General features: G+C 38.0%; 1 long non-coding RNA gene across 1 annotated transcript in view; it reads right to left on the reverse strand.

Annotated features, from left to right (window-relative positions):
* Window positions 1–13,044: 13,044 nt before the first annotated feature.
* LOC103731801 overlaps window positions 13,045–25,736 on the reverse strand; it is a 71,524-nt gene continuing 58,832 nt past the window's right edge. Inside the window, exons 4-5 of the long non-coding RNA XR_607174.2 lie at window positions 14,686–14,726; window positions 13,045–13,204 (exon numbers count right to left, since the gene is read on the reverse strand). This is a non-coding gene — a long non-coding RNA (uncharacterized LOC103731801). The remainder of the gene's footprint in view (window positions 13,205–14,685; window positions 14,727–25,736) is intronic.

A 25,736-nucleotide genomic window follows, 5' to 3' on the forward strand; every position in this document is an offset into this window, starting at 1 on the left:
TCCCCAGTACTTAGCAAAATGTGAGAAAGTAGCAGTTTCCCAGCAAAGGCTTGTTGAAGGAATGGTCACGTTTGCCTTCTCCTCTCCCTCTCAGTTGGTTTAGGGTTATATTTCTAGGCAGCAGTTGATATTTTTTTACTTAATAAAGACAAATCCATTATAACTGCTTCTTTGGTTTGTGTTTATCAGTTACAAACACCATCTAATGGTCTGGAGAAAGGGAATGTCTCCACCCCTTCCAACATGAGCAGTAATGTGCTTGACCAGCTGCGCAGCAACAGGGAGGCTACAGAAATTCCTTTCTGAAAAGCTCAGGTGATCATGTTACAGTCCAAAGCCTGAGATCTGATCACTCTTGCTATAGTAGCCTGAAAAGTTAAAAATGTCACTAGCAGTCATTAAATTACTTGGTTTGGCTTTCAAAGATCTCTGCTGTTTGCCACAGTGATCTCTTGCGGCTGTAAATTTTATAAACTGAACTTGCATTTTCACCTGACTGCATATTCTTTGAAAGATTCTATGCTTTGCTGCCTCTCAGGAATGAAAGCAGAGCCTGCACCTAAGCATTCTAATGGAAATTCATGGATATCCAGGCCTTGGAATCCAAGGCCTGTGTAAGCATTGGCGGGCTCAGATTGTCTGGGGGGGGTGCATTCACTACTCTTCATTTTTCACTGTGGTCAGGCAATCTAACTCTGCATCTAATTTTAATGTGTAAATGAATCCCCCCTTGCAGTTGTAAAAGCATGTGTTAGCACTCAAGCAGCAGGGGGGTTACCTTAGCTAAGAGGATTGATAGCCTGGACCAAGCATCTTAAAAACAGCTTTGTGTGATTTGACACTTAGCTAAGGCTTTATGTTCTTGGGTCCAAGTTGTTTGTTTGGGGCTTAGAAAGACTTGGGCAGTAAGCACATTGGAATATTTTATTCTTAATACTTAGTGTTGATGTTTCAGGATATTTTTGCATGGCCAAAGTCTGGTTAAGGAACTCCCAAGGTACTCACAATCTGCTTTCTTGAAGGGACCAGAAGAATGAGAGAATTTGTCTAAAAATGTTGGAGAAGTGATTGGAAAATGTGACTAAGATCCATCAAAAAACTGTGCTACATTGTGATGGCACTGAGGAAGGTAAAGGGACTTAGGAAGATACAGACTTGACGGCTGCTTAACCACTACCTCTTCTTGCTGCATCTTTCAGATTAGGAGAAAGCAGCTTATGCATAGATGTTACTCTTACCTTAAGGAAAATGGCCAAGCTAGTGTTTAAAGTCAGCACTTGGATAAAAATAGCCAAATAAAATATATAAGAGCATACATGAAATGAAGTGGGGAGTATTACAGGGGTGCAGATAGGGGAGGGGATGTAAATATCATAATAAATAGTACTAAATTCACAAAAATAAAATGAAAAAATTAAAAACACAAAAACATATGAACCCCAAATAACTCTTGAAAATTCCTAAAATACTGCAAAGTTAAAACAATTCAAAATTGTAATAATTTCCCCAAACTTCCCCTAATTTTTCCTTGCATCACGTTTTCAGGTTTAATTGTGTTATATTTTGTATAAGCAATAGAAATCAATGGTGATGTCCTGAAGGTAAATTCTGTGCTTATTGACAGTGCATCCTTCCTACATTTGACTTCTCTGCTGCTGATAGTGTCATAATTGGTGACATTTTAAAATTATGATTCCTCCTTTCTTCCCTCCCCCCTCCCTCTCTCCATACCTCCCTCCCTCCTTCCATCCCTCCCTTTCTTCTGTACGATGATGACTTATCCTGTCATCAATAGGTTGTTATATTTGAAGAAATAAAGCCAGAAAGATGGCTCAGTTCAGCAGATACAGGTACTTGCCAGGAAGCCTGTTGATCTGAGTTTGATTTCCACGATGCAGAGGTAAAAGAAGAGAACAGGTTCTGGCAAATTAATCTCTGACCTCCACATATGAGTCATGTTATGCATGGATATGTACACACACTAAATAAAATAATAAATAAATAAATAAATAACAGAGTAGTTAAATTCACATACTATAAATAGATGAATAAATATTAGGACCCCACAACTTAAAAATAAATATAGATATTGTATATAGTTTTCTGAGACATCTACAACTAAGTTTGGATTCGCAGCATGGTCTCAAAACACGGGGTTGTATGAGGTAGTAATTGAAGATACTGCTTGACAAGTAGGTATTTTTTTTCCTCATTCATTTAACTAGTATTTATTGCATATCTAGTATGTGCTTAACATTTCCTTTGTTCCAGATTTACAGCAGAAAAATAGAAGAAATATCAGGTGAATCTCTGTGTGGATTAGTTTCACTTATGAACAAGTAAAACAAAACCTTAATCACTTCATTCTTGTGGCTTATTTTCAAACATGCAATCTGGGGATCAGATCTATTTTTAGTCATGCCATTATATTCTTCCTTAAATTTCAATAAAAGATAATTCAGGTTGAGCTATTGTTTTGGAAGGAATATACTATTATACACTATCATTTGTTTCCTTAGAAATAAATATGCATCAGAGTCGAGATCTTCAATGTTGGAACATGAACTCAGCAATACAGTTTGTAGCCGTGGCTCTGACAGTGCTGTGACACTGGGTGCACCGACATCTTCTCCTGTTGTAAGAATAGTATTTTCTTTCCGAAGTGATGTTGTGCAGACTAACAGACACAATCAGCTTATGTTAATGTGCACTTAATAAAAGTAAATAAATCCATTTCTTTTTGTAAATTTGCCAAATGTTAAGCATTACTTATATTCTATTGTTCTTTTTTTTGAAACCAAGACCTGAAGTGTTTTGGGACCTTAAGTAGCACATCTTGCCAGCTTGAAAAACACAGCAAAGCAAAAGAGGAGTGAACTTTTTAAAAAGATCGAGTCTGAAGTCAAATAGAGTCCTTAACGACTTTGTAGTGACGGTTGAAAGAAAAAGAAGAAATAAAAATTATGTAATCTCTTCTTTCTAAACTGCATGAAGAAGGAAGATTATTTGTAAACTATAACCAATCATGGAAAACTAATTCCTTTGAATTGTGAGATGTATTTTACAGACATTGCCTGCCTGGTTTACGGAAGAGCACATCTTACATTTCTTAAACTTGGTGTAGCAACATACCTGTGATCCCAACACTGGGAGGCTGACACAGAGGATAATGAGCACCAAGCCAGTCTGGTGACACTGAGATGCTGTCTCAAAATTTAAAAATGTGAAAGCACATACTGGAATGTGAGTTTGGAATGATAACTAATTAACTTCAAATTTCAAAATTCAGATATGGGAAATGATTGACATCTCTATCGGGGACATGCAGATTAAAATCATGGTCAGATATCACTTGACACTTGTCAGAATGATCATTATCGAAGGACAAATGCTAACTATGGCAAAAATGGCGACAACAGCAGAGAGGACAGAGCTGATGGAACCAGTGCCCACTCCTGAGGACTGCCACGAAATGCTGCAGGAAACATTATGAAGATTCTTTAGAAAACTGAAAAAAGAATCCACACATGTCCTCACAATCCTATTTCTGGTGTATATATCCAAAGAAACTGAAGCAATTATGTCAAAGACATAACTGCACTCCATCTTCATTTCAGCATTATTCATTATAGCTAAGGTGTGGAAACAACTAGAGTCCTTCAACCAATGAAGGCATGAAGAAAACGTGCTGTACACATCCGTGTGTGTGTGTGTGTGTGTGTGTTTGTGTGTGTGTGTGTGTGTGCATAATGGAATACCACACAGACTTAGGAAATTTTGCCAACATGGATAGGACTGAAGAATATTATGCTCAGTGAAATGAGCCTGGAATAGACAGACAAATAATGTGTGCTCTCAATTAGATGTAGAATTAAAAATAATGATTAAAAAATAATGATTTTATTGAAATACAATATAAAGTTCATTACCAGGGGCTGAGCAAGAAAGCAGAGGCTTTGGGGCTGGAGAGATGGCTCAGTGGTTAAGGGCACTGACTGCTCTTGCAGAGGACCCGTGTTTGATTCCCAGCACCCACATGGTGGCTACGAACCATCCTTACCTCCAGTTCCAGGGGAATCCGAAGCCCTCTTCTGACCTCTGCGGCATTGCATGACATGGGTGCACTCGCATGCAAGCAATATACTCATACACATAAAATAAAAATAATAAATAAAATATTTTTAAAAAGCAGAGACTTGGAAAGGGGAGACATACGTTTCAGTTTGCATCGAGAAATAAGTTCTAGTGATCTATTGCATTATATATTTAATAATCATGACTAGATACTTATAAATGCTAAAAGTATAGATTTTAAGATTTTAACTATAGAAAGTGATGTTAATAAGGTATTGAATATGTTTATTAGCCTGATGTACTCTTTCTATAATATAAGAATATATCAAATACGATATTATACATCATAAATATATATAACTATTATCTAGTAATTAAAATAAATAATGGTTGAGAATCCCAGAAGTTAAATCATCGACTTCAAATATTTTTAAATTTTTGGTGAACAGTGCCAAATTGTTTCAATATAGTCTACATTGCTTCATAGCTTCAAGAGTACTGTATAGTTCTGAGCAAAGCAGAGAAGGGTTTATCTAACAAATAGAGCATGGTGTGGAGTTTATTTCAAGGCATTAAAAATCCTATAGACATCCATGACAAATATCAAGAAGCAAAGATAGCTGGGAAAATCTGCTCTAGATCTGGAACCTTTTGTACTAAACCTAGTTCATCCATGCCTCTGGGGTCTATAAATAACCCCTCATGCTTTCTTCTACCGTTCTTAGTTACTCGCTTCTTCTGCTTCAACTTACGAACATACACACAAAGTTCATTGCTAAGCAACCCTAGATTTCCCTGGCATTTTTCTCATGGTTTGTATCTACTACAGTATAATGGGTTTAGCCTAGTTTAATTCAAATTCCTGAGAAGGGGAATCTGAAAGTCTCATCCAAGCCCATGGAGTGGTTCCCCTTAAAACAGATATGTATCTGCCCAACACTTCATAACCGGGAAGATGAAAACTACATATTCAAAAAGGAAGTGTGATAAAGAGACTAGGTGTGAGTTTAAGCAGAGACTAAAGATAATCATATCAAGTATAGTATGAAAAAATTTAGGTTGCATCACTCATTAAGTTCTATCAGTGTCTTCCTTGGCTAATCTTATTAAAAGTAGCATAAATCTCGTGGTTCTGTTTGAATTTTCATGAGTAATGAAAATTTCAAATCATCTATGTACCACTTGCATTTATTCTGTGATGACTCCATGTCTGCTTTTTATGCTGGGAATCATTAATTTTTCACAGATTCATATATATCGGGCTTCTTCAGGCTCCCTTATTTGTTGTCCATGTGTCTTCCCTTTGGCCAGCTGCCTTCTCATTAAAGGCGACTTTTGAGATGCTCCAGTTAAATGCCATCAATCCTTCCGTCATTTTCTTGTCTTCTTTTTGCTTTGTGTGAATACTGAGGAAAGTTCTTTACCATCAGAGACAGTAAATCTTTAATTTCATTTATTTTAGAATTGCTTTAAAGCATTGCATGTAATTCTTTAAAGTACTAAAATAAATCTTGAGTGTGTATGTGACACTATAGATAAAGTTTCACTTTCATTTCTTTTAATATTCAGATCCTTCCCATCAGAAGTCTATCTCTTGAACACATCAGGATCTGTTATTCAGGGTACATCACAAGATGTTACAGCATCATCATATTTGAAAAATTCCTATTATAATAATGTGAAAAAATATTGAACAGATGGCTGATAGTAGACACGTGTTAATTAGAATATTGGCATAATCCAATAAGAATTATACTTTTCTGGACTAAAGTAAGAGAAGTACGCAGAAAATTGGGAATTTTCGCAGGATAATAGGAAGCGAGCATTTTCAGAACTTTATAATTGTATGCCCAGAAAAGAACAGGAAGCATAAGGCCAAGCATGAGTTTTGGTATGGGTTGCTAAGGTGATAGAGGGTACAATCCCTGTGGGGAAAATCAAAGTGTGGTTCTGGTGGGACTTGGCCTTATGAGCAGAAGATAGATCAGAAGGTTTAGGATATCCAGCCTGGAGAGAAGACATGGATGTCAGCAGCATCTCACACATGTAAACACGGAGCCTGTGCCAGACATTCCTCTAGTTCATGAAGCATAAGAGAAAAAATCCAGGAAACCAAGGGTCTGTCTCCCTAGGATACTGGCTCTTGGATTTTAAGCAGACTGAAAATCAAAACTTGGGGTAGATGAGGTGTCTCAGTGGTTAAAACATTCAACTCAGTGTGGTTGACAGTGTGAGGACTGAAGGTTGTGTCACCAGAACCCTGTAAAAGCTGTGTCAGCCCTTGTAATACCAACATTGAGGAGGTAGAGGCAGAGGATCCTCAAGGCAAACTGACTAGCTAGACTTGCCAGAATTGTCAAATTCCAGCCTAAATAAAAGACCCCATCTCAAATAAATAAAGAGTGGCAGAAGGAGGTACCTGGTGTTATCGTTGGACAACCCCCCCAACACACACATACACATATGCGTGTGCACTGGCACACAGACACATACACACCCATAAATGAAAACATACTTATACAAATCCATACCATGCAGACAGACATACAAAACAAAAAGCAGAATGCAAACACCCAAAAACCCAGGACATCAGCATAATAGACAAACCCCAATGAGAGAGAAGTCAGGAAAGTCAGTGAGTCTGAGGTTGGGGCCAAGAAGTCAGAGGAAATCATTGACAGCAGATTGAGAAGGGTGGCTGGTAGAGAAGTGGCATTTATTTGGCAATATTGAGACCACTGGTAATTTGATTTGATCAAGACCAACTTCTATAAAATGAATATTTGTACAAATGAAAGAGAAGAAAATTTGAAGATGCCAAAATTATAGGTAAGAGGGGAAAAAATAGAGGAATCAACAAACACAAACTGTTGCACATCATGCCTCTGCCTCAGAGGGCTAGGATTAAATTTGTGCACCATCACACCTGACTCAAACTTTTAGCTTTTAAAGAGAAAATGTACTGAATTGCTGAATTTATAGTTTTTTTTTTTTTAAGGGAGAAACTGAATCTTGTCATATGTTAAATGGACAGAACCAGAGGGGAGTGGGTGAGAGGACAGGACTGTGACAGAGGCAGATTTCAGAAGCAAGGCAGGAGGGTGTGAGATAACTCAGGAGGCAGGGGCCTCTGTGTGTGGGCTATAAACAACGAAGTCAAGAGAGCACTAAGGCAGACTCCACCTGCAGGAATGATGGCAAAATGCAGTGGAGGAAAAGGTGATTTCTAGGTATATGCACTAACCTGCTTTGTATGATGGTGTGGTTATGGTTTTTCTCCACTAACAATGAAGGTGAAATGACAGTCACCTTGGGGATGAGAGAATGGGAGTCTAATTGGTAGAAAGGAGTGGGTCACAAATAGGGAATAACATGGTTTCATTATTGGATGCAGTAAAACACTTTAGGATTATCATGAAAACTAGAGCAAGGTCCCAGGAATGTGTTTCTATAAAGGGAGTTGAATGTAAATGAGATTGAAAAGATCAATAAAATGAAAGGATAATGTGTTTGACAGTTTTTTTTAAATGAAATGAAGCCTTCCGGGTACCCTAAATGTAGGCAGAAACATTTTGTCACTATAAATAACAATTACTGTACTTACTATAGATGACAATTTAAATCCATGTGATCAAATTTCAAACAAATGTTCTCTTTGAAAACACGGAGCTGGGGCTGGAGAGATGGCTCAGTGGTTAAGAAGAGCACTGGCTGCTCTTGCAAAAGACTTGGGTTCAGCTCCTGGCATTCACATGGCAGCTGTAAGTCATATTGACTGCTGGGAGGTGCACATGGCATCCAATCTCCTCCTCCCAGGGTCCTTGTGACAACCTGAGAAAAGAATTCTCCAAACCCCGGTTTGAAGAATCTTATTGAGTTTATTGGACTTGCTAACTGAGCTTGAGGTGTGGGTTTACTTACAGATGAGCAGCACACCCCCCCCATTCACAGCTGTAATCAAAAGTCCACACCCAGACATAAATCCAGTGGTTCCGGATAACCTCACAAAAATGGTGAGAGACCCGCCTCGTGGTTTTCCCAGATTTTATACCCTTAGCCCCTCCCCTGCAGGCAGCTATGGTCAACCAATTGGCTGGAAGAGGGAAAGGGAGTGGCTTCTTTGCTGAGCGGGAAGGAGGTGGGTCCATGGCCTGTCATCACAGGGTCAGAGGAACATCCATGTCACACTCCATCCCTTCCTCTGGCCTGTAATGGATTCCACCTGTTTCAATGCTTTGTACACAGCTGGCAGTTGCTATTCTAGCGCTGTGTACTGGGACTCCGCCCCTTTCCATGATTGGGACCAGAACCCAATTGGGACCATCTGTTCAGGTTGTTCTTGCCACAAGCCCCACCCATAATCTTCAGGGCTCCTGGTGACTTCCAAGAGGAAGAGGCACCGAGGTATTGGAGTACACAGCTGCTTAGCTTGCCCAACTAGTACCTTGGCCTGCTCAAAAAGCCTCCTGGGCCTTTACATCAATCCCATGTAGCACCTCTTTTTATTAGATTATACAGGGGGTAGCTAACCTGAGCAAGGTGAGGTATAAAAATTCGCCAATACCCAAGAAGTCCCCAAAATACCTGTAACTGCTTAGCATTTATTGGTATGTATTGTTGTAAGATTTTCTCAACCACTGCACTGGGTATCATGTGAGTTCTGCCTGATCATAAAACTCCTAAGAATTTACCACTATACGGGGCCCTTGACCTTCTGTGGGTTGATTTCCCATGCTCACTTCTTCAGGTGCACTTGCATGTTCCCCAAATGAGCTTCCAAATCTGTAAGGCACTCAGAAGTTAGCATTATGTCATCTATGTAGTGGAACGTCCTTACAGAAAGAGGGCACCATCCCGTGACAAACCGTGAGGCTGTGGACGTAACCTTGGGGAAAGTCCATTGTCCATTCCACGTGAATCCAAATTGATCTTGGGATTCAGCAGCTAGGGGAATACTAAAGAATGCATTAGCAAGGTCCACCGCAGGGTGGAAGAACCCCATTTCCTGCACCAGCTGATCAGTTAGCAGTGCAATGTTGGGCACTGCTGCATGAATGGGAGGCATCACCTTATTTAACTCCTGGTAATCTACAGTCATTCTCCAGGAGCCATTTGGCTTCCTGATAGGCTAAATGGGGCTTTTGAAAGGGCTCTGGGCTGGGCAGATAACTTCTACCTGTTCTAGTTCCTGGATGATTTCAGTAATTTCATCTCAACCCCCAGGCAGCTGGTACTGTTTGATATTCACCACCCTCCATCGGGTGGGCAATTAAACTGGCTCCCATCTTGCCCACCTCTGAGTAAAGCTTTTGCTGTTCGCACCTTCAGCCAAAACTCTCCCACAGTAGTATGTAGGGTGTGACCCAGCAGGACATCCACCCCTAAAATGTTCTCTTGAAGGGGAGAGATGCACACCTTGTACTCCTGGGGGTATAATTGCCCACTCTCAGAATGAGCCTAGTCCACTTTACTTCTATGGTTTTATCCCCATACCCATCCACTGCTATCCACTGGCCCTGATGTTTTTGGGGATTGCCACAAATTAAGGTACACTCTGCCCCAGTATCCACTAAGGCCCATGTGTTTTGTTTATTAGTGAGGGACAAATAAAGCCTCAATTCAACATGTGGCCTCCTGTCACCCAGTATAGGCCTCTCCTGTGGGCAACCTTGGCCACCCCTTCAAGGCAGTGGTTGTGGGGTATCCCATCCAATCTGGCTGCCTTCCTCTGGAGCAGGGGGCACATTTGGAGTTACCCGTACCTCCTGGTCCCCAGTTTCTTTTACTTCTGTGGTGAATTGCTGGTCAGGTCTTAAAGCCCTCCACAGGCTGACCAGCACAACGTTTGGCTGCCTGTCAAACTTGGCCCTAGCAACTCCTGCTCTGTGCAGATCTATCCACATCTGTGCTTGGGAGACACGGAGGGGCCCCTTTGCTGAGTTCTGGCCCTTTTCCCTTGTGTCTACTCACTTTAGCACCTTTCAAACCCTGTTTACATTTTGGTCTAAATCATTTAAATCTGCCAGAGCCTCTCCAGCCTTATTCAGGTCATGCCCGACCATGGGGCCTAACACTGCCACCAAAGCTCCATACCAGTCTCGTGGGCCTTGCTGAATCAGTTTCTCAAGACTCCTGTAAACACAGTCCTGTCTGGGCCAGTGAACTGGGCATCAAATACAGCTTTCTTCATACCCAGTTCTCTCAACAGAGCCTGTCCTTCCTCAATGGTTTTCCAGTCTCTAGTATTCATGGGAAACTCAGCTGGCGATTCACACAAGTGACATATCCCGAATGGCTCATATGAGCCAATCCATCCTGGACTGGTTTCTCTCATGTTGCCTTAAATAGTGAAGTCTTTGTCTCAAACATGAGTGGTTATTTTGCTTAACTTCTCTGCTTCTGTAGAGCTTAAAATGGTTCCATCTGCTACCATGTCCCATAGCCTCACAAGCCAGGTGGTCAAAGACTCCTTCATAGCTAGTTTAAATGTCTTTCCCAGTTCTAATAGTTCTGGTGCTGAGTATTCTCTGATTACCATGGTCTCCTGTGCTGGGCTATTGTTAAGACCTCCATCGGTATGTTGGACCATGGATTTTCCCTTTCCTTGAATTAAAGGTCGGACCCAAGGAGCATCTCCCACTATCTCTAGGTCACTTCCTTCTTCCTCACTACCTGACTCTTCCCAGGGGTTCCAGGTTTTAGGATCCCAGGATGGGCCCTTTATTGTGATCTGGGCTTTTTTTTTCCTGTTTGACCTCCTAGACGTAAAAAACGGCATGCCAACACCTCCATCTCCTTTTCTCTCTTATCTAATTTACTGGCAAGGTCAGAGGCCAGTACCAAAGAGGCCAGCCTCATATCCCTCTCCCATTCTAATTCCTCTCTAACATTTCAGTTTCCCTTCTTGCTAAGGCCTCTGCCTGGGATAGATTTCTTATTATCAATAGCAGTGGCCAAGTAGCCTCTGCAGCTCCTTTTTGACATTTCTGTCCCTGGTTTGCTACTCCCAGAGATTGCAGAATCTGTTCCAGATCTTCTGCTGCTTCAAGGCACCGCCAAACTCACGTGGCAGCCCCACCAGTCAAGCAGGTGTGCCACCCCACACTATCTATAAGATGGCTGCCACCCTAAGCTCTCTCCCATTGACCTCAACTGTTTAGAAGGCCTCATATATATCTTACTGTCCACTGCATTAACCATGCCACTGTAGCTGCCCCTACCAAGCCTATAAGAATAGCCTACCAGGTCAACATTTCCTCTGCCCACACTTTTCCTTCACCCCACCTTACTTCAGTTATTGGTCTTTTTCCCCATATCAGGGACATCATCAATGCTCTTCCAAGACTCATTTTCAGTTTTGTTGTATACAGCCAGCTATGCCAAATGTAAGTCAAATTAACTCCTGCAAGGCACATGCGACATCCAATCCCCTCCTCCCACAGTCCTTACAAGCTGAGAAAAGAATTCTCCAAACCCTGGTTTGAAGAATCTTAACGAGTTTATTGGGCTTGCTAACTGGGCTTGGGGTGTGGATTTACTTACAGAAGAGTAGGCACCCCCCCCCCATTCACAGCTGTGTTCAAAAGTCCACACCCAGACATAAATCCTGTGGTTCTGGACAGCCTTACAAAATGGCAGGAGACCAGCCTGGTGGTTTTCCCAGCTTTTATACCCTTAGCCCCTCCCCTGCAGGTAGCTATGGTCAACCAATTGGCTGGAAGAGGGAAAGGGAGTGGCTTCTTTGCTGAGTGGTGAGGAGGTGGGTCCATGGCCTGTCATCACAGGGTCAGAGGACCATCCGTGTCACAGTAGCTAATAACCATCTGTAACCTCAGTTCCAGGGGATTCTACAATGGCCTCTTCTGACCTCCATGGGCACTGCATGACATGTGTGCACTTATATACATGCAAACAAAACAGTCAAACATTTAAAATAAACTTGAATGAATTAATAAATTTTAAATAGTCAAACTGGTTAAGAAACACAGAGAAACACACACACACACACACACACACACACATTCTTTTACTTGAAAAGTCCATGTGTAACTATGAGCCATGGATTTAAGTCAACAAAGTCAAGCCAGGTTCTTGGAAGGCGGAAGACACAGAGGGTGAAATTTCTTCTTAAAGTTGAGTTTCACTAGGGAAATAAATCTGCTATATGATTGTCATAAGCTGTTTAGCTTTTCATGTACATTTTGCCTTCCTTATCAAATTACATACCAAGATGAAATATTTTATTGAGTCCTTACCTAGAAAACCAGAGAGACAAAGTTGCCTAGTGTTTCTATGACCAATCTGACCAGGGAATCTAAGAAAAGATGGGTATTTTAAGTGTTACAAAGATGCAGGTGATAATGATGCTTGGGGTGTTCTTTTTGCCCACAGTGCAGAGTCCCAAGCCAGAGGGCTGTGCTATTGATTTTGTGCATCAAACACTTTACCTTTTACAAGAAGTGCTGTATTTGTAACATGTAGACGCATAGAGAGGCATTATTCTTGTTTAGATTATTGATTTTTCCCTGAAATAGGATGATATGTTACGAATTAAACAAAGAACCCTGAAAAAGGCAGGCACAGTTAAAGTGAAGACCGATGTGAATGCATTCAGTACATCTTTCAAACATGGAGTATCTGTTGATTGTGACAGCAAAAAGTGGGGCCACAGTTGCATTCATTGTCCAGTGAGCTTATCTACACAGTCCAACCCACCGACAGCAATGAATGTTGATTGTGACCTTTGGAAACAAGTTTCTGTAATCTCCCCACAAACAAAGGGAGGTCCTGTTGGGCCGGCTTTGGAGTTCTGTCTTCAGCAAGTACGGAGGGCCGTGGAGCAGATGATGGTTAGCCATAGGGTACAATCAACGGTCGATGGTTTTTATTTTAATTCCAAACTCACCGACAGCGTTGAATGTTCACTGAAGCAACCTCTAAGCCAGAGTTCAGCTTTATTTACAGTATCTGTAGGTGTCTAAAAGGGGTGGGAGACAGAGGGAAGGCGAGCAAGTCTTTTAACTAAACATTTCATGCATTTTAAACCATTTCAAAAGAACAAGGAAGAAAAGTGTGATTCTTCCAACCCAGAGTTTGGCAAGTCTCTGCTTCCTGCTGCATGAAAGAAAAGCTAAAAAATAAAATAAAAACCTCTTGGGGCTTAGTTCCAGACTGCTAAAGACAGAGAGAATTTGTCATTGAAAGTAATTTGAGTTACCAAATCAAAGCAGTATCTTATAATTTAAATATTGGTATGCTTATAGCAAGCACACATGATGCATGTAGATTATAGAAAAACTGGAGAATTCTCTTAGATTTCCTCAAGTTAAATTGCTAACAATACTGACTTTTACGTTTGGACTATATATGTGATAAACTTTTTGTTATACACTGGAGTTTTTAAATTAATATAATTTTCTTAAGACATACTTATTCAGAAAATAATGAACAAATTTAACAAACAAATGCAACCTATTTTTCTTAGCCTATACCACAAGATTTCAAAAATACAATGAAAGTAAATATAATCCATGCACACTATACAAGTATTCATTGCCAGTTGTTTGAATATTAAACTTTCAACATCTTTTTTTTTTATTATCAAATGGATTTGGGAGCTTTATACACTTTTTCTGAGTGTTTTATAAATAGTGTTTATTTTTATGTTAGTATGAACTCTATATGTCTATAATATTTTCAGTAATTTTATATAATTAATTTAAACAAAAATAATCTTATATGCATCAAAACCAGGTTAGAAAGTCGCTCTACACTATATTTAATTCAAATTTAATATGGTTATAATGAGAAAACCGAAGAAAATTTGGAGTCGCTCTTTAAAGATGTTCCCGGTCTGTACAAATTGCTGTGCTGCTTATTGAAATAGAAGTGAAGTATACGGTCCAAATTTTTCAACATACTGACAATTCCGTCACTTAGAATACTGTACGTACTTAAAGCCCACAATTGTTTGGTACCTTGTAGACAAGAACTTTCTCTAATTAAAATTTTAGGGAATAAGATAGTGAGCTGAAGAAAGGGTGCTTTGAGACAGTCACAGAACGTGGTCACGGGAGTCTTGCTGTTGCTGCTTCTTCTAAGGTAAACATCCTTCTTTGCAGAGTACTTCTTTTTTGGCAGGATAGAATATTGTCCTGGGATTATCTGTTTGCATTACGAATTACACCTAAACCCGGGTCCTTCCTGTTCCGCAGCCTGCCTACTGGGCAAGTATTTTCAGGTCTATACTCCATTGTCCTCATTCCTACCCACAGACGTTTGTATGAGGAAGGTGTTGTAGGAAAGGAATCCAGGTCCCATGCTTTGCCTTATCTCAGAATATGTATTTGATTTAGTATTAAGTAAAGTTCCATGAGCGTTACAGTTAATTGCAATGTACAACCAAGTGATTGTTTTCCAAAACATTCTCCTAAAATTTCTTCACAGAAAATTAAGTCTAAAATTCTCAAAATAAAAATCTGGTGTATCATCATGTTCAAATTCTTAGAAATTTTACAATGATCCATTTATAATAAGAAATTAGATTAAGTATTACCATCATTCACATATAATGAAAATGTAGCAGTAAAACAATGATTGACTCATATTTACCTGGAGCAAACTGGATGCATATTTCACATGGCCAGCATCTGCTGATGATAAAAGAAATTTTAACCATTGAAGTTCTCCACAGGAAAACAGCATTTCTGTTCTTGCTGCTTTTAATGATGTGTGATAGAATAAACTTCAGGGCTCTATATTCTAAGTTATTTTTGTCCCATCAGAAAAAAAAAAAAAAAGTTCTATTTGCTGATTTCATTCTGTTTTCTACCAGTTCATATGATATGGACTCCAATTACTATTTCTGCTCATCTATTTCTTCATTTTGATTTTTCTGACTGAATCATTGGCTATCATTTGCTTATTGTTCAAATAATGACATTGAATAATATTGAGGTTTTTACAAATTCTGTTGGAAAGTATACAGTTTCATTTTTGTTAGAAAATGCTATCATTTCAGAATTTGGAATTGGAGATTACAGTCTGCTTCCTTGCATAGCTTTCCATGACTCAAGAGCCACAAGAAATAGGTCATTTATGGATAAGCCCCACCTGTGCCCTCTTCCTGATTTCATAAAATCAAGTGGACAGATTAAGACTGATTTGCATCAAAGCCAAATTTACTTCAGCTTTTATGTCTCCTTCCTAGGCTTCAGGAACAATAAGTATTTCAGTTTTGCTTAAGGTTAGTGGGTCATAAATAAACCAAAGCAATTTCTTTGTTTTGAGCAAGAGGGTCACAGAATACACGAAGTACCACTTTTAAGCAAAGCCAACTTTAACATGAACTGACAGAGGAACACGAAGAAGCAGTGCAATGTGCCTCAGTAAAATGCCACAGGGATTTGGGATGCTGGAGTTTGTCTAGTTTAGAAATAGACTATATATGTTGTTTGATGACCTGTATTTAATGTAAGTGACTGCCTTTGCAAGTCCTTCCAGAGGGCAAGTGTGTGAAATAGAGCGTCTCAATGTCAGTCTGCAGCCCTTTCCTGCCTGATGCCTTGACCTAAATTTGGGCATGTGGGCATTGATCTGGACAAATCAGAGGGAAAGACACATTTTATCCTGAATTCAAGTCAACTGAAAATTTTCTTGGTGGAAGGTGTATACAAATAGTTTATAAATTAGCTTTCTTTTCTGTCATGAATGACTCTTCAAAATGTAAGAAGTAAAACAAAATGTTGCATTTGGAAAATATCCTACCCTGCTGTCTCCTTGCCCTGAAGACGTAACTCTACCTCTGAGACATCACAATGAAATTCCAGCCTAACTGGTTTCTGGTGGGTCTTAAGACCCCTGTGACATGTCCTTCTCCATTTCCTTAGATGTGTTGATTCTCTGTTAGGAAATCCTATGATTTTCAGGATCGTCAGCAAGTATCATTACCTACACAATCACTCATTAACTATACTTTTAAAATTCTTTAGGGACTCAAGATACATCCAGGCTGTCCTCAATTTTTTGATCTCCCTGTCTCATCCTCCTTCTGGGATTGCAGGTATATACCACAATGCTCAAACACTTCCAGTAACATCACTTCCAATAACAGCATGCAAAGATTATTTTTTCTTACCCATCCATCCTTAGAATATCCATTTATTATCATATGCTGAGTTTTAAAACTTTTTAGTAGATAATGCATATATACAAAGTGTGTATATGTACATATATGTTTGTATATTTTATACATCTCTTTTGTAAATACAAATTGCAGTATTTTAAAAGGAGTACTTTTAAGGTAATGTTTAAAATTACTACAAGAAAAGCAACTGAATGTAGGCTGTGACCTTGCTACATGCTGGCCTGGTGAGAGATCCTAAATGCTTGGGTAAAATCTACATAGTAAAATCATCCTCATTTAGATTACTTGAATTTCTGTGAAACTGTGTAACTGATACTCTGCAAGGTATAGCACTTTCCTCATTATTTAATGGACAAATTAAGTCTAGGTCGCCTAAGTGTCTAATGCTTTTCCTACTCAACAAATGAATATTAACCTGTATGATTTTAAACTGCATATTTGCATTCTCAGCAAGACACAGTGCTCTGCAGCATGGTTTTTCTTACCGGGTGGTAGGTGGTGGTGACTGACAGGCAGAAAGAGTTCTTCCAAGACAGGTAGTCTGAAGACAATTGATGTCTATGTAAAAGTTACAATTAATCTTCAACTCCTCTAAAGTTAGGGACTCTGATTAACCTGATGTGTCACTGTCTTTATCTTTATCATTATGGCAATGTGAGAACTGTAATGTACTCAGGAAGATTACTCCTGGTCATCTGTCAGATACTCTCTTGTCCTAGGGGGGTTGGCCCTAAATTGCTTTAAATCAAATTATGTCAGATGGAAGAACACAATTATTTAAACATTGTTTTACTTTCAGGAATTTATACAATCTTCTTTTTTTTTTTTTTTTTTTTTTTTTTTTTTTTTTTTTTTTTTTCTTTTTTTTGAGGTAGGGTCTCCCTGTAGCCCCAGCTATCCTGGAACTCACTATGTAGACCAGGCCAGCCTTGAACTCACAGAGATCTGACTGCCTCTGCCACCCAAATGCTGGGACTTAAGGCGTGCGCCACCACGCCCGGCCCAATCTTCATTTTTAAAAAATGTTCTCTACTGGAATAGCATTCCTTTCCAATTCCTCCCATCTCTCTCTCTGAGACCCCCTCCGTATGTGTGAGTCTGAGTGTGTGTATCTGTGTGTGTGTGTGTGTGTGTGTGTGTGTGTGTGTATTCTGATGTTTATACTTCTTCCTAAGACAAAAAAAAAAAAAAAAAAAAAAAAGAAAGAACAGTGGGAAGGAGGAAGTAAGGAAAAACAGAAATTACTCAAGAGCTTCTGTTTCAGGTAAATTAGATGATGCCATCCAAAATATTTCTATTCAACAGTGAATGAACTATCCCACTCACAAGAAAAAATGTTCAGGGCTACAATTATGTTTTTATAGAAGGTACAATGTTAATGTGAAACTTAGAGTGAACTTATTATAAAGAACCATTTGTATCATAGTTGAAGTCAGCAATCTAGTCCTGTGATGTCTATAAACTGTGCCACTGCTATGGTGGGCACTATTTATATTTATAAGAAATGCCTGTTGTGTCCTTGATCCAAGACTTTGTAATAATGATTGATTCTTTCCTGGATTTAAGAAGGATAGACTTGTTAACATATATTGAAAGTAATTTTAAAATCAATTCCAAGTAAACAGCACCAAAACAAACTAGTGAACTAGTATGTTTTATATTATTATTATCAGTATAAATTAATCTTTGAAAACTGAGAGTAATACATGACCTGGGGAAAAGTAAGTCTCTTTCTGGGAAAATATAACATGTCTTTGAAAAGAAATCAAGCTCTTATTTCTACAAACCATTACAATTTGCCAGTGATGGAGAGCTTGAATACACAACCAAAAGGCAAAACAAAACTGAACAAAAAGTCATGCTAGGCTTTTATGATTTTGTTTCATGGGAAACAATATAATTTCATTATTCCATCTAGAATGTTACATTATAGAACAAGTTGATTTAATTGTTTTTTTAGAATGTTGAATATGTTTCAGGTTTATTTGTGCTCCATTCAAAGTTCAGTCTATAATTTAGTCTCCCAAATTTCAACTACATTCCCTGCTAACTATGTCACTGAAATACCTTACTGTGTTTGGAAGATATCATGAATGTATTTCTAGCTTCATAAATTGTCCAAACATCTGTTCTCTCAATCAAAAGGCAACCAAATGTTTTGCACATCAATCAGTGTGAACAATGGACATAATACTATTTATCTCCCTTGGGATTTTACTGAGCACTGAGTTCGTAGTCAAAAAATGTTTGAATGACTAAGATGGTCGGCAAGAGATAAAAAGTATAGTAAGTAAAAATGTATTTCAAAGTAAAATCTGTGAGAATTAAAAACCAATGAAATTTCTTTAATAGTGTTTATGAAGCCTCTCCTGATGTCTATTCCATACAGAATAACAAAATCCAACACATTTAAAGTGAAATCCTGCATCTCTACAAAATATTCATTGTGGCATTAACAGTATTTCACACTTTAAATCTGGAAAATAAGAAAATTTATTATTTTTTACACTGGGTTCTGATATATATATGACACAAATTGGAGTTTATTACATTGCCTTTATATTCTGTTAGTCTGTTAAGAATGAAAAAGTTAAATGGACATGGATGTGCAATATCTCGAGCCTTCCATGATGAAACCAACTGGTAGGTTATTGTATTCTCTCCACGGGTAGCTTGTGGGCTGAGAAAAGATTTCAACCAAAATCAAGACTCCAATTCAGGGAAATATTGTATTTCCCTGTAAACACTAAAATACCTTTGCTTCAGTTGTGTAACAAATATATGTCATGACTACATGCTTGAATTATCCAGAACATATATGCATTGGTCTCTTGGTCTCTGATAAATGTCTCTTCTGCAAAGATTCTATTTTTTATGGTTTCTATTTTTTTTATTTTCTTAGACAAAGATAATAATTCTAGAGGACTTAATTCTATTTCTACCAGTACACATTTTTAAATAGCATACAGGAGGAAAGACGGTCCTTAGTTGATGTGTTATAGTACTTTTTTAGTTTAAAAAATATTAATAGGTCCGATGATTCCTTACACAATAGGATCCTCTGATGGTTAGGTTAGCTGAAATCATAACTGAAGAAAGAAAAATCTTTATTTAGATATTCCATTTCTACTAATATGAAAATGTTCTTTATTAAGTGTCCATTATAATCCAGATAGTTTAGAAATTTTAATATTCTTTATGATTTTTTATCTTTTCAAAAGGTTACTTGGGTTGTGATGAGCTGCATGTTACAGTATGTGTCTACAGACAGGTACAGGTAAACACAAACATTTCTTCACATAAGCGTTTCTCTTCACCCAGTTTTCACAGTTCTCTCTGTTCAGCTGCTTTATTTCTTATATTTGCATAGTTCTAGAAAAGTGATAACTTAAATCTTCTAAAAGTCCTTGAGATAAACGAAAGGCTATCAGGGACAGGAGTGGGCAATCTTGATATTATTAGCAAAACGGGAATTAAGATTTGATTCTATTATGTACCACCCTGTCATAACATTCTCCAACCACTATTAACCTAGCCAGGAAATATCTAGCTGCTTACAAAAACATGATGTCATTGTACTGCGCTTTAAGAAAGTATTTTGGACATAATCTGTCAGCAATTTCTCTAGTGTACTAATCATAAAAGGTGATTATAGATCAATACAGAGAAAAGCTGATAACACTGAATCATTTGTAGAACTGCAACAGTTTGTTTACCACTAACAATATTCCAGCTTTATTGCTACTATTTTTTTTTTTTTTTGATCAGCAACAGTATTAACTTGGCAATGAAAGTCAATTTAGGCATTTTTTATACTCCCTCTGCAAATCCAAATAAACACTATTCTTCCCAGTTTCCTGTCTTAAAACTAGCTTTTAGAATTGCCTGGAGGCTGTTAAGCAGCCGCAACATTCCAACCCTGATGCAAAGCTTTTCACTCCTGAGTGAATCACACAAATGCAAAGACAGTTAAATTTATCCTTGAAAAGGGGCTGTGCATGCATTGACCTTGAAAAATAAGTTTCTCTATGAAAACTCAAACACTTGTGTGATGTGTTCTGTTTATTTGAATGGCAGCCACCACTTAGTCAACGAAGTCCAAGTACCTGTAGATCTATTTATAATGGCAGTGTTTGAATATTTATTCCAAAATGCACTCATTACATAGTCAAATTTTCATTGGCTCAAAAATATTGAATAATTTGGAGAAGCTTTAAGTAGTGACATTATGTAATGGTCCCTCCTTGTGGAGCCTCCCTTTTATCCGATGTAGAAAAAGGTTTTTACTCCTATTCTTAATCCTACCTTATTTATAAATATTAGCTGAATAGCTTTTATTTTCTAGAATTATACAAGAAATCCAAATACATTATATATGATATATTTATCCTGAGACTGAAATACCTTTTGGTATTTCCAGCTGACCTTTAAAATGAAGTAAGAACAGGTTAGTGTAATAGATAAAGGACATAAACTCTAAAAGGATATAGAATTCTAATTTCAGCCTTACATATTTCTCTGTGAAATATTTTTCTAAAAGAAATGCACCAAGAACTTCTCAAGTTTTCTTTTCTTGCCTGCTATAGTCACTGGGCTGTGAGATTCTTGGGGTCAGAGACGATTCCATCCTCATGTGCCCTAAGGATCTAATACAGTTTCTAGAATACAGTAGGTGCTCAATGTGTGACTGCTTCTTCCTTGATTGCTCAGAACACACATCATTATCTCGATGTTCAGCTAGACACTTTCTATTTATTCTCTATGTGACTTCATGTGAACCAGTGTCAAAATAGCTAACTTCCATGTTGGGACCATTGTGGATGTATGGACGGATAGCCTGAGTCATAAAACATTCTCATTCTCAAAAGGTCAGTCAGAGAAATGTGGAAGCAGGATTCATGCTCACTTGAGATTTTAGCCATGTGCATAATAACTGACACAAAGCACAGCATAGCATCAAAGTAAAACAAACAATTATGCCTTGTTTCTTAATGAAGTGTTTCATTAAAATAGGAATTTTACCCTGTGTATACAGACCATATATTTTCTTCAGACAATACGAGAAAAATTACTGCACTTTCAAAACTCTTACAATACTTTTTGAGAGACTATATGCTTATTTCAATAATATTTTCAGTTTTGAAACTATTTCTATAATAGCTCTGTTGAGGAAGCTGTGTGTACTGAAAATGGTATCATAGTTTAGTGCCCATGGAAAACATACTCGTTAGTCGATCCAAATTTTATTTGGTTAAAGGCAAAATAGAGGTGAGCTGAGAGAGCCCTACAGTGATCAGGCTGAAGAAAAGCCATCATTCAAAATGAGTCCACAAGTCCTCTGCTTCTGGTTTTGCTGTTTGTTCATTTGCTTTTTACATAATCTCATGCAGTCCCGCATAGGCTAATTCAGATCTCACGGTATAGGCCAGCTAGCTTGGAACACACGATGCTTCTAACTGTGCCCCGTCTCTGCCTCAGTCTTCTGCCCTGGGACTGTAGGCAAGCACCTACCTCATTTCTTACCCAAATCTATCTGTGCTAGTAAGTCTCGTCCCGTCCAATATTTCAGCCACACCCCAGTCCTCGTTGAGAGAAGTTATGATAAAAAAAAGTCTCTTCTCGGGCCACTAATTCTTTGGAATTTCTTGTAGCTGGGTGCTCAGGCTAGACATTTAGCTAACCCTATTCTGTTTACTGTGGTGGCATTCAGTAGTACTTCCTTCTACACAGGTAAAAATTAGACAGAATATTTTCACGACGATCTATGTAAGCCAGTGTAATAAACTACTTTATGTGTCATGCTTTGTAGCCTCGATCAATGGCAGCTTCCCTTTCTTCATTCCCAAGGCACAAACTCTGGGCCAGATCTGGCCAGATCTATGTCAGAAATAGTTATTCCAAACGTCAGTCAGGTTAACATAAATACTTATATTTATGAAAATAATCTACAAATGGAAATTTTATTCCACAACCAAATTAAAGAAACCTGATGGCTTTTTTACTACTAGTAAGCATGCTGCTGACTATAATGTTCTTAAGGGAATGCTCAAGCATTTGGGTTTTTTTTAATTGAAGTAATTTTAGTTGAAAGATATTTTCTCCAAAAGATAGCAATAGAAAAACCCTTAAAAACAACATAAAAGAACTTACTTCAGAATCTACATTTCCATGACTTCTCTGGCTTTAATTAAATTCAGGTTACATCAGTGTCTAAAACGTCAAGGAGATGGCTCATAGGGTAAGAGTGCTTGCTGTAAAAGCAAGAGGACTTATTTCCCCGACACCCACATAAAATCTGAGAATGGCTGCCCATACCTGTAACACCAGAGTTGGGGGCCAGGCAGGTAGATCCCGGGTGCCTGCTAGCCAATCAGCCTAGCTGAAACAATGACCTTCATTTATCCTGCCTCAAAACATAAGCATGCTAGAGCAAGATACTCCACATCCTCCTCTGGCCCCTGCTTGTGCACACAGGTGCATGCATGCACACACATGCACAATGGATATACCACATACACACAACACATCAAGGTTGACAAGCATTTTACTGTCCACTATACGATTTCCTGTTTCATCGTTCCATACAGCCTTCTCTTTGAGACATCTATTTACACTGTAATTTGTGGCCATATTTTTCCTGAAATTGCATTTGTTAATAATACATTGTATTTCTGCTTTTTGCTCAAAAGGAGAAATTCTGACCTTGAACTGAATTAGTCACCTGGAAAGATAGCATTCCCAACATTGCTCCAAACATATTGAAGGACTCACACACTCCAATTAGTTTCCCCCTGTACCTTGAATTTAACTACAGGGGAGGCATAGAAGTTTACACACTGAGATTCACAGAGAAATTCTCCTCCCTGAGAAAGAATCATAAAAATATATTATGCTTCGTTTTCTTTTTAGCTTTTATTTTCTGGCAAAAAATAATTTGGCAATAACATTTCAAAAAGATGCTTTTTACTTTATAGTATAACAAAATATTCACTTAGTGGAAGCTTATTAACCTAAATATTAATTTATAAATAGTTTCTTTCACATTATAAACTCTGCATAGTTTCATGTGAGTTATGATAAGATACATATCATGTGAATGATCCAGAAGTTTGTAAAATAATTTTTATTTTAATGTTGCACAAAAGCACAGCATACCAGGGGCTCACACTGTTAAGATTGCGTTTCTGATGAAAAAATGAACAGTGAGATATTCTGTAAGCACGTTTTAGTTGTCCCAAGTCTCTTGTGCCACACTGGAAACATTTGGGGGCATTCCAGTATCATTTCTTTGATGTGAGATAATTATGATCAGAAAGCTAAAAGTGTCCCTTGGAGAGAAAGGATACAACAAATAAGCTCTCGTTTCTATTATGGGAAATAGCTCCAGGCAAGTGGCAAAAAGGATAGAAAGGACCTCGATTTTCCTCAGCATTTAAATAACTTTTTGCTTTAGAGAAAGCAATTAAATTGAAAGCATAATTTTTCTGTCTTTCTAGTTCTAACGATATCATACTGGAATGGACAGTAAAAGTTTGAGACTCAGGAACAGAAGAAAGATTCTACAGTAATATCCATTACTGTAAATTTGGAATACTTCAGGAAAAATAAGATACTCAAAAATAAGAAACTAAGATGCAACACACTGGAAAAAAAAGAAGAGAGGCCTCCTCAAACTTGTATATTTACATACTTGTAAGCAGCATATATTTCCAAAATATGACTTTTCCTCTTTAGGACAGTTGGGCATATCCACTGGTTCATGGGGGTAGAAGAGGAAGAATACAGTTTAGTCCAAGTTCCACATTGGATGAAAACCGGAGACTTTACTGTTAGTCCAAGTGTAATAGCATGTTTCTATTTTAAGAAAATTAATGATTGACGAAAGTTTAATGCTTTGTTTCCAGTGACTTATTTCCCTGACTTTATGCATGTGGTATAGAATATTTTCTCAGACCTCATTTTTGTGTTTCTATATTGTTAAAGGTGCTATAGTTAGATAGATGATAGATGATGATAGATAGATAGATAGATAGATAGATAGATAGATAGATAGATAGATGATAGATAGATGATAGATAGCTAGACAGATAGATGATAGATAACAGCAGCTGTTCCAAAAGGAGTTTTCTACAGGAATAAAGCTGAATTTGGAGAAAGCCCAATAGAGTTAATTTCTGGCTTCTTAGTTTGCTTTGGGATAGCCCATACAGTATGCACAAAGAATTGTTACAAATCCTCAAAAATGCACATGAAGTCTTCAGGAATCTCAAGTTCAGTTTTCAGAACAGGAACAATCCATTTTGTCTCAGATTTAGAAGCAAGCATGAAAACTCCTATCACTAATTTAGGATTTTGTATCAATAACTCCAAGGAGAAATGAGTAAAATATTTGTCATTCTAATTTCAATATAAAGCGTTCCTTGATTAAATATTATTTTTCATAGAAAGACAGGAAAAGGGGAAAAAAAGAAGGAAGGGGAAGGCCAGAAGGAAAGAAGAACAGGAAGGAGGGAAGCAGCAGCAAAGGAGATGACTTCTAAGTGAGCGTGCTGCCAATGTACCAGTGGGAATGGTCACCACCAACCAGGAGCATCATAGAGAACCAAGAATGGTGGTGCATGCCTGTAACCCCAGCTTTGGAAAGGCTGAGGCAGAAGGATAGGATCACGGGTTGGAGGCTAACTTGGGCTACATAGAAAGACCCTGTCTCAAAAACGCCCCCAAAACAAGGGAGATGAAGACTGGGCACAACACTGACTTGGAATCACCTGAACACTCATCTTTTCCTGGGAATCAGTTCCTGCATTAGCAGAGAAAATGTGAGTTCGGATGCACTAAGATGCTCTTGCTGAGTAGAATCTTTCTTCTGTTCCTGAGTCTCAACAATAGCGCTCTAGAGACTTGTGTCTGAGCTGAGTTTGCATTACTCCTGCACAGTCATGTATTGCAAAATTAGATATAGATGTATATTCTTTGGCCCACTAGTCACATTTTTCAAGTTCAGTTTTCAGAACAGGAACAATCCATTTTTATTAATTATTAATCCATTTTATTAATTATTTTTCATTAAGTAGCAGCATCATTTTAAGACTATAGGAAGCAAAAACAACTGAGAAATACTTTCCTTTGTGAGGTTAAAATTATACAAGTGTTTGATTTAATTTGAAAACCTGGGCATATTAGCAGAGTCTATATATATATTAGACAGAGAGGCACCCCTTTCATGCAGAATATTAACTGAATATGAGTAGAAATTTAGATCATTTACCACCAGTTGAAACATAAATGTATACATTCACTCAAAAAAAACCCACTTCAGTAAGTATAAATGAAAAATTACCTCATAAACCAAGGACAAAATATTCAAATTAATTCTATTTTCATATTATTTTATTCTAGTTAAGATTATATTTTCTATCAAAATAGAGTAGTATTCAAATTTCCAATTCTTTCAGCTTTTAATTGTCAAGTCTAATTTAGTCACTTTTTTCATAAATGAAGAAATGGAGACTAAGAC

This window comes from Nannospalax galili, unplaced genomic scaffold (genome assembly GCF_000622305.1).
Source record: "Nannospalax galili isolate Female #2095 unplaced genomic scaffold, S.galili_v1.0 scaffold113, whole genome shotgun sequence".
In the NCBI taxonomy this organism is placed as follows: Eukaryota; Metazoa; Chordata; class Mammalia; order Rodentia; family Spalacidae; genus Nannospalax; species Nannospalax galili.